We start from the raw sequence: 12,754 nt of genomic DNA, 5'->3' as shown, positions 1-12,754 counted from the left end.
CCGTCCAAAGGCCCAAACACTCCTTTCAAGTGAAGCAGCATTTCACTTGCACTTCCCTCAATTTAGTTTACTGCATTCGCTGCTCCAAATGTGGTCTCCTCTACTTTGGAGAGACCAAACGCAGACTGGGTGACCGCTTTGCGGAATACCTGCAGTCTGTCCGCAAGCATGACCCAGACCTCCCTGTCGCTTGCCATTTCAACACACCACCCTGCTCTCATGCCCACATGTCCGTCCTTGGCCTGCTGCAATGTTTCAGTGAAGCTCAACGCAAACTGGAGGAACAGCACCTCATCTCCCAACTAGGCACTTTACAGCCTTCCGGACTGAATATTGAGTTCAACAATTTCAGATCATGAACTCTCTCCTCCATCCCCACCCCCTTTCCGATCCCCCTTTTTCTAATAATTTATAATTTTTTTTACACTATATTTTTTCTTTTCCCTCCTATTTTTAAATTTATTTGATCTATTGTTTCATCTCCACATTTTAGACCTTTTCGATCCCTTCCCCCCACCCCACCTGCACTAGGGCCATCTGCCACTAGCTTGCTTCCCTTAATGTCCCCATTAGCACATCCTTTAGGTAATATCACCACCATCAACACCCCTTTATCCTTTTGTCTATGACATCTTTGGCAGTCTCTTCTTGGCCTCCACCTATCACTGGCCCCCTATCAAGCTCTCCTGTCCCACCCACTTCTACCAGCTTTTACTTCATCTCATTTCTACATGTCTTAGTTCTGATGAAGGGTCATACGGATTCGAAACATCAACTGTATCCCTCGTCGCAGATGCTGTCAGACCTGCTGAGTTTTTCCAGGTATTTTTGTTTTTGTTCAATGCTTTATTAAGATCACTTCGAAAATATTTTATTGGCTGTTAACTGCTTTGGGATGTCCTTTGCTTCTGAAAGGCACTAGAAAAATATAAATTCATCTTTCATTTTTCTTTCAAATATTGGCTAATCTATATCTCAACTCCATTTGCCCATGGTTTCTTCATATGCCTCAATAACTTTGTTGAAACAAAAATCACCATTCCCAACCTTGAAAATGTCAATGCACCCAGCGCCTATAGCCTTTTCGGGGTTGGAATTCCAGATCTCTATTACCTGAATATTGTTGAAGAGAGAGACGTGTTGCTGAAGCTTTTCATCTTGCACTTATCATGACAAATGCAAGAATGCCAAATTTCACATGATCACAACAATTTATACGACAGCATCTGTGGTTGTTGTAAGGTTTTGACACTTTTGACTGCTTCCATTACTCATTCTGTGAGAAAGAACTTCCTGATTTCACTCCTAAATGGCATAGCTCTAATTTTAAGATTACGCTTCCTTTACTCATCAGAGGGGATAGCTTATTTGGGCAGAACACCTGGGACAGGTAGGCAGGCTGGTGAAGGGTGTAAATTTGGGTGTATGGCTCTGTGTACCATTGCCAGCCCCTTTCCGCCTGCCCTGAACCCCACTCTAATTTTACATGCAGCAAGGGAGGCTTCGGGCAGCTCACCCATTCTTGGGCCAATTGAGGCCTTTAGGTGACCATTTTTTGTTTATTCATTCAAGGGATGTGGATGTCACTGGCTAGGCCAGAATTTATTACCCATGCCTAATTGCCCTTGAGAAGTTGGTGGTGAGCCACCTTCTTAAACCGCTGCAGTCCATGTGATGTAGGTACACCCATGGTGCTGTTAGGGAGGGAGTTCCAGAATTTTGACCCAGTGACAGTGAAGGAACGGCGATATATTTCCAAGTCAGGATGGTGAATGGTTTGGACGGGAACCTCCATGTGGTGGCCTTCCCATCTATCTACTACCCATGCCCTTCTAGGTGGTAACGTTCGTGGGTTTGGAAGGTGCTGTCTAAGGAGCCTTGGTGAATTCCTGCAATACATACTGCTGTCACAATTTGATGGTGGAGGGGAGAGTGAATATTTGTGGATGGGGTGCCAATCAAGCAGGTTGATTTGTTCTGGATGGTGTCAAGCTTCTTGAGTGTTGTTGGAGCTGCACTCATCCAGGCAAGTGGAGAGTATTCCATCACACTCCTGGCTTGTGCCTTGTCGATGGTGGACAGGCTTTGGGGAGTCAGGAGGTGAGTAGGGTTCCTAGCCCCTGACCTGCTCTTGTAGCCATAGTATTTATATGGCTAGTCCAGTTCAGTTTCTGGTCAATGGTTACCCCCTAGGATGTTGACAGTGGGGAAATCAGTAATGGTAATGCTGTTGAATGTCAAAGTGTGATGTTTAGATTCTCTCTTGTTGGGGATGGTCATTTCAAGCACTTGTGTGCTGTGAATGTTACTTGCCACTTGTCAGTCCAAGCCTGGATATTGTCCAGGTCTTGCTGCATTTGGACATGGACTGCTTCAGTATCTGAGGAGTTATGAATGGTGCTGAACATTGTGCAATCATCAGCGAACATCCCCACTTCTGACCTTATGATGGAAGGAAGGTCATTGATGAAGCAGTTGAAGATGGTTGGGCCCACTTAAGAGCCTCTTCTCACCCTTCCACAATTTTTCCCGTGGCAGATGTAGGCCGGAGCCAGGTTTGAAGCTCGTCATGTCACACTCATAGGCTATTGGCAGGAAAATGGGGAGTTTCTCTCTTGCAGCCTCCCCCGCGCCCTTTAGATGCCCTCCCCCAAAGTCTGTCCCCACCCCCGGGTTTCCCTTTCCCCTCCACCAGATGGCGCACCCTGGCCCCCAACACTCTCTCCTCCCTTGCCTGGTGTCACCAAAAGCACCTTCCCATTTACCTTTAACTCCAGCTCAATAACTCACCACTGGGGACTGGTTCAGTCCCACTGCTCCCAGCGGCACTGCTGAGACCAGAGAGCTACTGGTCATTTGATAGTTGCAGAAGTCTCGCTCTGTGCCATTTAACACCTCTCTGAGCATTAAATGGGTGTAGGGCTACCCGCTGGAGCTGTTTGGCGAGGATGTTTGGGATGGGGGGGAGGGGGGAGGGGGTTGCAGGGTCTCCAGCAAAAGGCCTTTATAACATAAAAACTTAGGAGCAGGAGCCAGCCAGTCAATCCCTTGAGCCTGTTACATCTTTCAGTTAGATCATGGCTGAACTGCATCTTAACCCCAGAACAGTGGCCTTGGTTTAACAGCCCTTATACTCTTGCCCAGCAAAACTATCTACCCCATCTAATTCCTTTATCATTTTACACCCTTTGATCATATCCCCCTTCACCTTTCTAAACTCAAGGGAATAGAAATCGAGGTTATGCAACCAGTCTTCATAATTTAACCCTCTGAACCCTGGTAAAATTCTGGTGTATCTGCAATCTATCCCCTCCTTTCTAAGATGCAGTGCCCAAAACTGAACACAATACTCCAGATGGGATCTGACCACAGCTTTGTGCAACTAAAGTGTCATTTTTGTATACCAGCTGTTTTGTGGATTATCTCGTGGCCTAATTTATACTGGGAAGGTTTCCCTCTATTCAAGAGTGACTCAGGTCTGACTCAGGCAGGTTACTTCAAAACTAAAAACAAAAAGCTAAAAGCTACTGCGGATGCTGGAAATCCAAAACAAAAACGGAATTACCTGGAAAAACTCAGCAGGTCTGGCAGCATCGGTGGAGAAGAAATCAGTTAACTTTTTGAGTCTTCATGACCCTTCGGCAGAACTGAAGCATAGTTAGGAGAAAGGTGAAATATAAGCTGGTTTAAGGTGGGGGGGCGGGGGGAGAGAGAAGTTGAGGGTGTGGTGATTGTGGAGATAAGCAAGCAGTGATAGGAGCAGATAATCAAAAGATGTCACAGACAAAAGGATCAAAGAGGTGTTGAAGGTGGTGATATTGTCTAAGAAAAGTGCTAATTAAGAATGGAAGACAGGACACTCAAGGTACAGCTCTAGTGGGGGTGGGGTGGAAAGACTAACAAAGTTTTAGTTTTAGATTTCAAAATAATGGAAATAGGTGGGAAAAGAAGAATCTATATAAATTATTGAAAAAAAAGGGAGGGGGTAGAAATGGGGTGGGGATGGGGGAGGGGGAGTTTAAGATCTAAAGTTGTTGAATTCAATATTCAGCCCGGAAGGCTGTAAAGTGCCTAGTCGGAAGATGAGGTGCTGTTCCTCCAGTTTGCGTTGGGCTTCACTGGAACAATGCATCAAGCCAAGGACAGACATGTGGGCAAGAGAACAGGGTGGAGTGTTAAAATGGCAAGCGACAGGGAGGTTTGGGTCTTTTTTGTGGACAGACCGCAGGTGTTCTGCAAAGCGGTCTCCCAGTTTGCATTTCAAAACTTCAAAACTACTTTGTTTACGCTGTGTACACGACATAAATGGCAAGCTACTAGGTAGGTACATCTCTCTTATGTGCAAGCCATTCCATCTGTCCTACAGAGGTCTAGTTCATGACTGCCAATGTCAGTGTTGCTTCATGTTACACATTACTATCTTATTACCATAACTATTAACCCATCATTCCACACCAGCCCCTTTGAGAAGAAATCCTTTCTGATTAATTTTTGTGCCTGTGCACTAGCTTTTAGTGATTTGTGTACATAGCACCCTAATCTCTTTACTTCTCCACAGCTCCTAGTTTCTCACTATTAAGAAAATATTCCAATTTATCTTGGTGCATCCGAAAATCTCACTTGGAGATTCTGTCCCATCTTGAATGACCTGAATTGAATAGGGGCATTTTCCCTGTGGACACCTGTTCTCTAATTCATTACCAGTCAGTCAAGTTGATAAACTCGCAACTTAATTTAAATCCGCCGACCCAAAAATTATGAAAATCAACTCAATCAAATCAAAATTGCAGGTTGACCTCTGTCTCCAATTAAATTGGATTAAACTGGATGATATCAGATTGATCCCCAGACTCAAGGGTCGGTAGCCTGATTTAAATTGAACAAGGCAGCCACAACAAATTATTCACATTAATGATATAAGATTTCATTTAAATATTTAATAAGGAAGAATTGAAAATATACTGATGCAGCCACATTGAAATTTAACAACGTTTTATTTCTAATGTCCCTATGTCCCAAAAGCTCCACATTTAACACAAAATAAACACAGCTAAAGCAGTTCTCATTCCTTCATCCAATAGTACATAAGAGAGAAATCAACCATGCATGGCACAGTAATTTAACAGATTACGTCCTCGCACCAGGAAGAAAGAATGTTGACTAAACTGGATAATAAGGTACACAAGCAAAATGATTTAAAGTGAAATGAAATCTAAAGATATAGATCAAATAATAAAGGAAAGCCATTTCTCAACTGAAAATTCACCATACAAGTGTCATCTCCAACATCTCCCACTGACATTCAACAGCATTATCATAGCTGAATCCCCCACTAACAATATCCTGGGGGTTACCATTAGCCAGAAACTGAACTGGACCAGCTATATATATAAACTGTGGCTACAAGTGCAAGTCAGAGATTGGGAATTCTACAGCGAGTAGCTCACCTCCTGACTCCACGAAGCCTGTCGATCATCCTCAAGGCCCAAATCAGGAGTGTGATGGAATACTCCCCACTTACCTGGATGAGTGTTGCTCCCACAACACTCAAGAAGCTCGAGACCTTCAAAGCACTCCATACATTTTGCCACCTCGGCATCCATAACTTCCTCTACACTATCCTACATTTCTAAGTGAAATATATATAGCAGTGTGCATGACAGGACATTGAAAGTACCAATGGGAGATGATTTGTTCCAAAGCCATGACTGTCGAGAGTTATCATGCAGGGATGGGGAATTCCGCAGCAGGTGCCTTTTCCCTTATATTTCAACTTGATTTCTTTTTTTACCCTGTACCTTATTGGAAGTAGGAGATAATAATGGATGTGGAGAGGGCAATGAGGCACCTGGGACAATTGATGAATGATGGGACCAACAGTGTATCTTCCTAACCAATGAGTTTTAAGAATTGAGAAAGAAACAGAGGAACAATGGAGAAGGAAATAGAGTTAATTCAAGTCAAACCAGGTGCATGAAGAGAAGTAAAGAGATAGAAAGAAAGACTGGATTAAGAGAGAGAGAGAGAGAGAGAAATAAAGAGCCAAAAAGGAAATGTAAGAAAATAATCAAAATCTAGCAAATTCATAAAAACAAGGGAGTGATGCCATTCAAATGAAAGCAATGGCAGAGCAGTGTAAAGCTATCAGTAAACTATGCTAATATGTAGCTCACTGTTTATGCTTAAATCCCCTAAATTTACTGGCTGATTAGTGCATTTATAATAGTGGCCATCATTAGCATGCTATTTTTCCGGTAATATTTGAGTTTATGGCCTGGGATTTTGAGAAATCTGCAATGCATATAACTTGTTTGGCCAGCTAATCATAATCTTGGTATCTGTAACTTCCTTCACATTTTCCTACATTTCCAAGAAGAATATGCAGCAAGAACATACCAGTGAGACAGGAGCAGTGTAGACAATGACCAATAATTTGTTCCAAAGCTAATTCTGTACATCACAGATGAGCCACTATGTGGTGGAGGTCTTTAGAAAAACCTGGGCCATTGAGTAAAGCATTTACAAGGATAGCTTTTTTTCTAGGATTTATAAGCAATAAGTATGAGAGTAGAAGAAAAGGAGCAATAACAACAATGATTTGCATTTATATAGAGTCTTCTATTTAGACAAAAGACACAAAGTGCTTCACAGAAGTTTGAGGAAACTGAACAATGAGCCGAAGATTAGAAGAGGCATTGCAAAGCTTTTCCAAAGGGGTGCATATTAAAGGTAGTTAAGTGAGGACAATGAAGTGCTAGAATTTAGGGACAGGATTTTAATAGGAACTAGGTTGATGGTGCATGCCAATGTCAGGAAAAGGTTGTATAAATGAGGAACAATGAGTTCCAGGGGGTTTGTAAAGCTGGAGGAGGTTACAGAGAAAGGGAGAGGTACCCCATGGAGAAAATTAGGGTTACAGCAGATGATGGGCTGAGGTAGGGATGGAAACACTGGGCGGGATTTTACGGCCCCGCCCACCATCAGGATTATGTGGACCCGCCGAAAGTCAATGGATTGTTGGCTGGGCCGCCAAATCTCTCATGTTGGGTCCTGGTGATGATATAGAGGTGAAATTATGATGGAGATTAGGATTTGGAAGTTCTGCTCGGTGGCAAACTAGACAATATGGTTGTGAACAGTCTGGTGCAATCTGAGACAGTGCTCAGGGATGGAGTGAGTGGTGAGGGCATGGGCCGGGATTTTCCAGCCCCAATCTTGGAGGAGCCCACGGGAGATTCAGTGGCCCAGCCAAAAGCCCATTGGCTTTCGGCGGGACCGGTCGATTCCGGCAGCAGAAATTCCCGGAAAATCCCACTCATGGAGCTTGTGGCAAGGGCCAAAGATGGTGATTTCAGTTTTACCACTGTTTAGTCAGATTTTGCACTACAGTATCATTAACATTGATACCCCAGAGCATCCATTGTAATTTGTAAGCAAGAGCCTTTAGCTTCTCTTGAGCCACCAAGTGAAGTTTCAGTTCTTTAAACCAGTATCATTGGTCCAGTATAACTTTATTTCAGCAGTAGTAAGTCTACCGAAGCAGCATTAACCCTATTTAAACGATAATAAATAATGAACTTCGCTCTCTAAGTTATAGGGCAGAATTTTGCCGTAGGCGAGCAGGGGGCGGGGCCCGCTCGCCGACGCGTAAAATGACGCGGGATGACGTTGGGCGGAACCCCCGACGTCACTGCGCCCCATTTAAATTTTCAGGAAGGTGGGGGCGCAGCAAAATCAGCTGCGGGCCCGCCGACTTGTCAATGGCCAATTGAGGCCATTGACAGGGTCAATTAAGCAATTGAAGGATCTGCCCGTCCAACCTTAAGGTTGGCGGGCAGGCCAGGAGCCCCAGCGGCAAATAGAGAAAACAAGAAACCTCATCCACTGGCGGGATGAGGTTTCATGCGGGGTTTTAAAAATTGTAATAAAGTTATTCCGTAAATTATGAACATGTCCCAACTCATGTGACATTGTCACATGAGGGGGACATGTAAGGGAATTTTTTTTTTTTCATTTTTAATATTTTTCAAAGTCCAGGCGATCTCTCTGAGGCTGCAGTTAGCACAGGGAGCGCATAGCGCTTCCCGCCGGACGTCACGCTGGGCGGGCCTTAATCGACCCACCCACGTAAAATGGCGGCAGGGCCCACTTCTCCGGCGGGGATCGGCTCCCCACCCGCCGGAGATTGGGTCGGGCCCGCCCGCCCGCCCGACAGGCAGAAAATTCTGCCCACATTGTTTAAACTCAAGAACAAGGCAGGACAATAAGGATGAGAGAGAGAAAACAAAAACTTGCTGCCTTGTAGTGAAGTTCAATCAAAAAATACTTCAAACTTACAATAAATGATTTTTCTTCCCTGTGCATTCAACCTTCACAGATCTAGGACAGATTATCACACTGTTTTTCTCATAAAGCACACTTTCCAGCATGTTGCCGAGGAACAAAGAGACATCATAAATTGGGATCATCAATTCTGGCCTTCTACATGTTTGTTTCGAGTCCTGATCTAGCTCTTGCTTCTGGTCAAGGTACGTTGGAGTCATCCTTTCTAACTTTCGCTTTCTCTACGTGAGAAGAAGACTTCATGAACCGGGGATCCTCCTGGTGCTGCATTCAGGTAAGTGTTTTTTTAACAAACCTACCTTTCTGCTGGCTGCCCGCAGCTGTCCCTTTAAGGACCACAGGTTCGGCCCCATGTAGATGTGTTCACCCTTGAACATTGGCTACATTCGGGGCAGGCCGATTTTGAAAAATTAAGTGGGGCGGCGAGGGGGCTGAAACAGGCTCGAGGCCCTTCATTCGCAAAAGCTCTGGAAGCCTCATATTCCGCCTTTACCAATGTGATGGGTGGCATACTTTTCCCGCAGAATGCACTTAAGTTTTCTGAAAAGCTTACACACACACACACACACACACACACACCAATGATTTTCCAGACCTTTGTTTCTATTTTCACCTCTTTTCCATGTGGTGTAACCAAGTTTTCTCCAAATATGCTGCCCTGTGAATTCGTTGTTTTCCCTGTAGACACACTGAAATTAAAGGGCAAGTCCACGGGCCTTGCACTCTCAGCAAGTGGCACTCAGAGGGAACAACAATGTGGCACCGCTTCATGAACAATCTGTGCTGCTGGGAGTATTGGCTTATTGATTTTTCCCTTAAGACTGATCTAACTCCAGCTTGTTCACTGCCAGGATATTCAGTGGCAGATTTCCTTATTACTCTAATTTAGTTTCCCACTATAATCCTACAATTTTGCATTGCCGAAGATGGATGTCACTATTGTACCCTGTTTACCTCTAACATTGCTGACCGCTTTGCACTATCAATCCTTGGTTTCGCAGTTGATGTAAGACGTGTTCACTTTAGATTTGCAGTTAACTTGTGTTTCAGCCATGGCTCAGTGGGTAGCACCTCTCATTTCTGAGTCAGGAGGGATAGGCCTTGAGCACATAAGGCTGAGGGAATGCTGGACTGCCAGCGGTGCTGTCTTTTTGGGTGAGATGTTAAACCAAGGTGCTGCTCTCTCAGGTGGATGCATAAGATTCCATCGTACTAAGAGCAAGCAGCATAACTCACCTCCTGACTCCCCAAAGCCTGTCCACCATCTATAAGGCACAAGTCAGGAGTGTGATGGAATACTCCCCACTTGCCTAGATGAGTGCAGCTCCAACAACACTCAAGAAGTTTTACACCACCCAGGACAAAGCAGCCTGTTTGATTAACACCCCATCCACCACCTTAAACATTCACTTCCTCCACCACTATGGCAGCAGTGCATACTATCTATAATAAAAACAGAAAGTGCTGGGAAGCCTCAGCAGGTCATGCAGCATCTTCAGTGAGAGATACAGAGTTAATGTTTTGAGTACAATATGACTTATGCGAAACTGAAGAGAGGTAGAAATGTGAGGAAAGGGGAGAGAGTCAGGTAGAACAAAAGGGAAGGGCAGGGTTAGGTTAGCAGGAGGGATTAAATACCAAATATGTCACGGAACAAAAGGCAAAGGGAGTGGTAATGGTTGTAGTAAAGAAACAAAGAATTGGTCCAGAGTAGGTGTTAATGGCAGAATAATGGACAACACTGTCTGAAAACAAAAACATGAGAACAAGAAACAGACTGGCACTTGGCAAAAAAAAGAGTCAAAATGGAAGACAGAGTTCATGGTGTGAGGCTGTTGCCATTTTGCTAATATGTTATTATACTATCTACTAGATGCACTGCACCAAGTCATCAAAGCTCCTTCCACTGCACCTTACCCACAACCTCTACCACCTAGAAGTGCAAGGGCAATAGACACATGGGAACATCACCATCTGCAAGTTCCCCTCCAAGTCACTCACCATCCTGACTTGGAACTACATCGCTGTTCCTTCACTGCCACTGGGTCAAAATCCTAGAACTTTCTTCCTGACAGCGCTGTGGGTGTACCTACACCACATTTAAGAAAGCGGCTCACCACCACCTTCTCAAGGCAATTAGGGATGGGCAATAAATGCGGCCTAGACAGAAATGTTCACATCCCATAAAAACACAAAATAAAGTGGAATTCTCCTTGTGTTCTGGCTAACATTCATCCTTCAACTATTGCCAAAAGAGATGATCTGGTCATTTATTCTATTGCTGTTTGTGGGTGCTTGCTAAGTTTCTCTACATTACAACAGTGACTACAGTTCCAAAATACTTAATTGGTTGTACTGTGTTTTTGGGATGTCCTGAGGTCATGAAAAACATGAAAATATAAATGTAAGCCTTTCTTTAATCTTTTGCATTGATTAATATGTTAAGGAGCTATTGTTTTTCTGTGTTTTATCCATCATTCCCAATGGTGAGGCAAAGCCATATTACACTCCTAATTATGCGTTTTAAAAGAGATAAATGGATTAGATAAAGGCAAATGCATATGAAGACAAGTAAATTGCTCAGAGTTGACTTACCTAGTGAAGAACACGTTCTGTGAAGTAATCATCATTTGCATGATCTATTGGACACGCTATAATGCAGCATGTCACATCTAAACCATTCTCTGGCACATAGATTATAGATACTCTGTAGCTAGTTTACAATTTTACTAATATTCTTTCATTCTTTTTTAATCTTGGATGAGAACCGTGTTTTAGCCAGGGATGTATTTTGTCAAACTACTGGAAAGTCATCTATCCCACAGGTTAACTTATTGATTTTTGAATATAATTTCTAAATATTTATTTGTTCATTCACAGGATAGGCACCATTGGCAAGGCCATCGTTTAGTGCACATCCCTAATTGCCCTTGAGAAGGTGATGGTGAGCTGCCTTCTTCAACTGTTGCAGTCCATCTGCTGTAAGTACACCCACAGGGAGGGTGTTCCAGGATTTAGCGCCAGCGACAGTGAAGGAACAGCAATCCAGTTCCAAGCCGGGATGGTGTGTGGCATTATTAGAGTGGTGAGTGCATTATTAGACCCCGGTTCCTCTGAGTGCAGCCCTAGATCCCCATGGTTCAAAGCCCCACACCATACCTTCCCTCTGTGATGGAACATCAAAGCACCTTCTTGGCAACTATCCTGAAGTAAAAGCCACCACAAAGCAACCATTCCATACCAACTTTACCAAACCATCCAATATTTCATCCAATACTAAACTAATCACACTTGTACCAGGGCCCGGGAGAGGAGGGTGCAGAAGGTACACAATGTCGGGGCACGGAGGATAGGGGGGGCCCGGGCTCAGTGATGTAAACGGAGTTCTCAACGTCCAGACTGAACAGCCAGAGCTTCCGACCTGAAAGACTGGCTTAAATAAAACTGGAGCTGTCAGCATGACAGTTTCACTATCACTTCCTGCATTGCGGTGTCCGACCTGCGGGCAGCTTCCTGGTTCCAACTTTTTTTTTGAAAAGACCACCTGGAAACCCGCAAAGCTGCCCAAAGGTCAGCAGCTCCTACTCGCAGCAACTGTCATGAAAGTGCTCTTGGTTGAAAACGTGGCTACAAAATGGTAGGTGATACCCCCGGATTCATTTTAAAACCAATTGGATGCTGTGAGGAGAAGCGGGGACTTTTAAGGTTCATTCTGGATGGATGAGATAAGCTGAGCTAGATGGCCTTTTTCATCCATAATTTCTTGTGAACAGGGGTTGGAAACATGGCTGGCGTTCTTTTTATTTTGTCGTAATGGGAGTTTACTGTAAATAGGCTTTGTGGGGTTAAATTGCCAGGAGAACTTAATGGGCTCGTAGTGAATCAGTAACCTGTTTTATGCTGCACATGATTCTCTAGAGTCTTTTCCATTGACCTCAATCTTGTCCTTTTATCTACTTACCTATTATCCCATTCTATCTTGGTGATTTTATGAGGTTTTTGAGGTATTGAAATTTCACGATAAAGTTGTGTTGCATAGTATTGAAAATATATTGCAGTGAGAAGCAGCAATAAGCAGTTGTCAACTAGCTGATCAGGAAAACACTGGTACAAATGTGAACCATTTAGTCTTTGTCCCCTGGTCTCCTATCATAGAGACATGTGATTGCTCCAATGCTTCTCACTGGTAGTGAAGACCTATGTTGTTCAATCATTCCACTTTGTTTCTTAGGGGTCATTTGATTTTTCTACCCTCTGAGATTACTGGTAAAATAGAATCTGATTATATCCCTTGTTTGAAATAATTTCATTGGATAATGTCATACACCCAGGCAGGAGAAAGTCTTCTATTTCTTCTCCAGAATGGAAGTAATTTTGTATTGTTTAAGCAGCCTTCCTGACCACAGGACAT

The sequence above is a fragment of the Cetorhinus maximus genome, chromosome 1 (genome assembly GCF_964194155.1).
Source record: "Cetorhinus maximus chromosome 1, sCetMax3.hap1.1, whole genome shotgun sequence".
Lineage (NCBI taxonomy): Eukaryota > Metazoa > Chordata > Chondrichthyes > Lamniformes > Cetorhinidae > Cetorhinus > Cetorhinus maximus.
Note: the sequence above shows the minus strand (reverse complement) of the source record.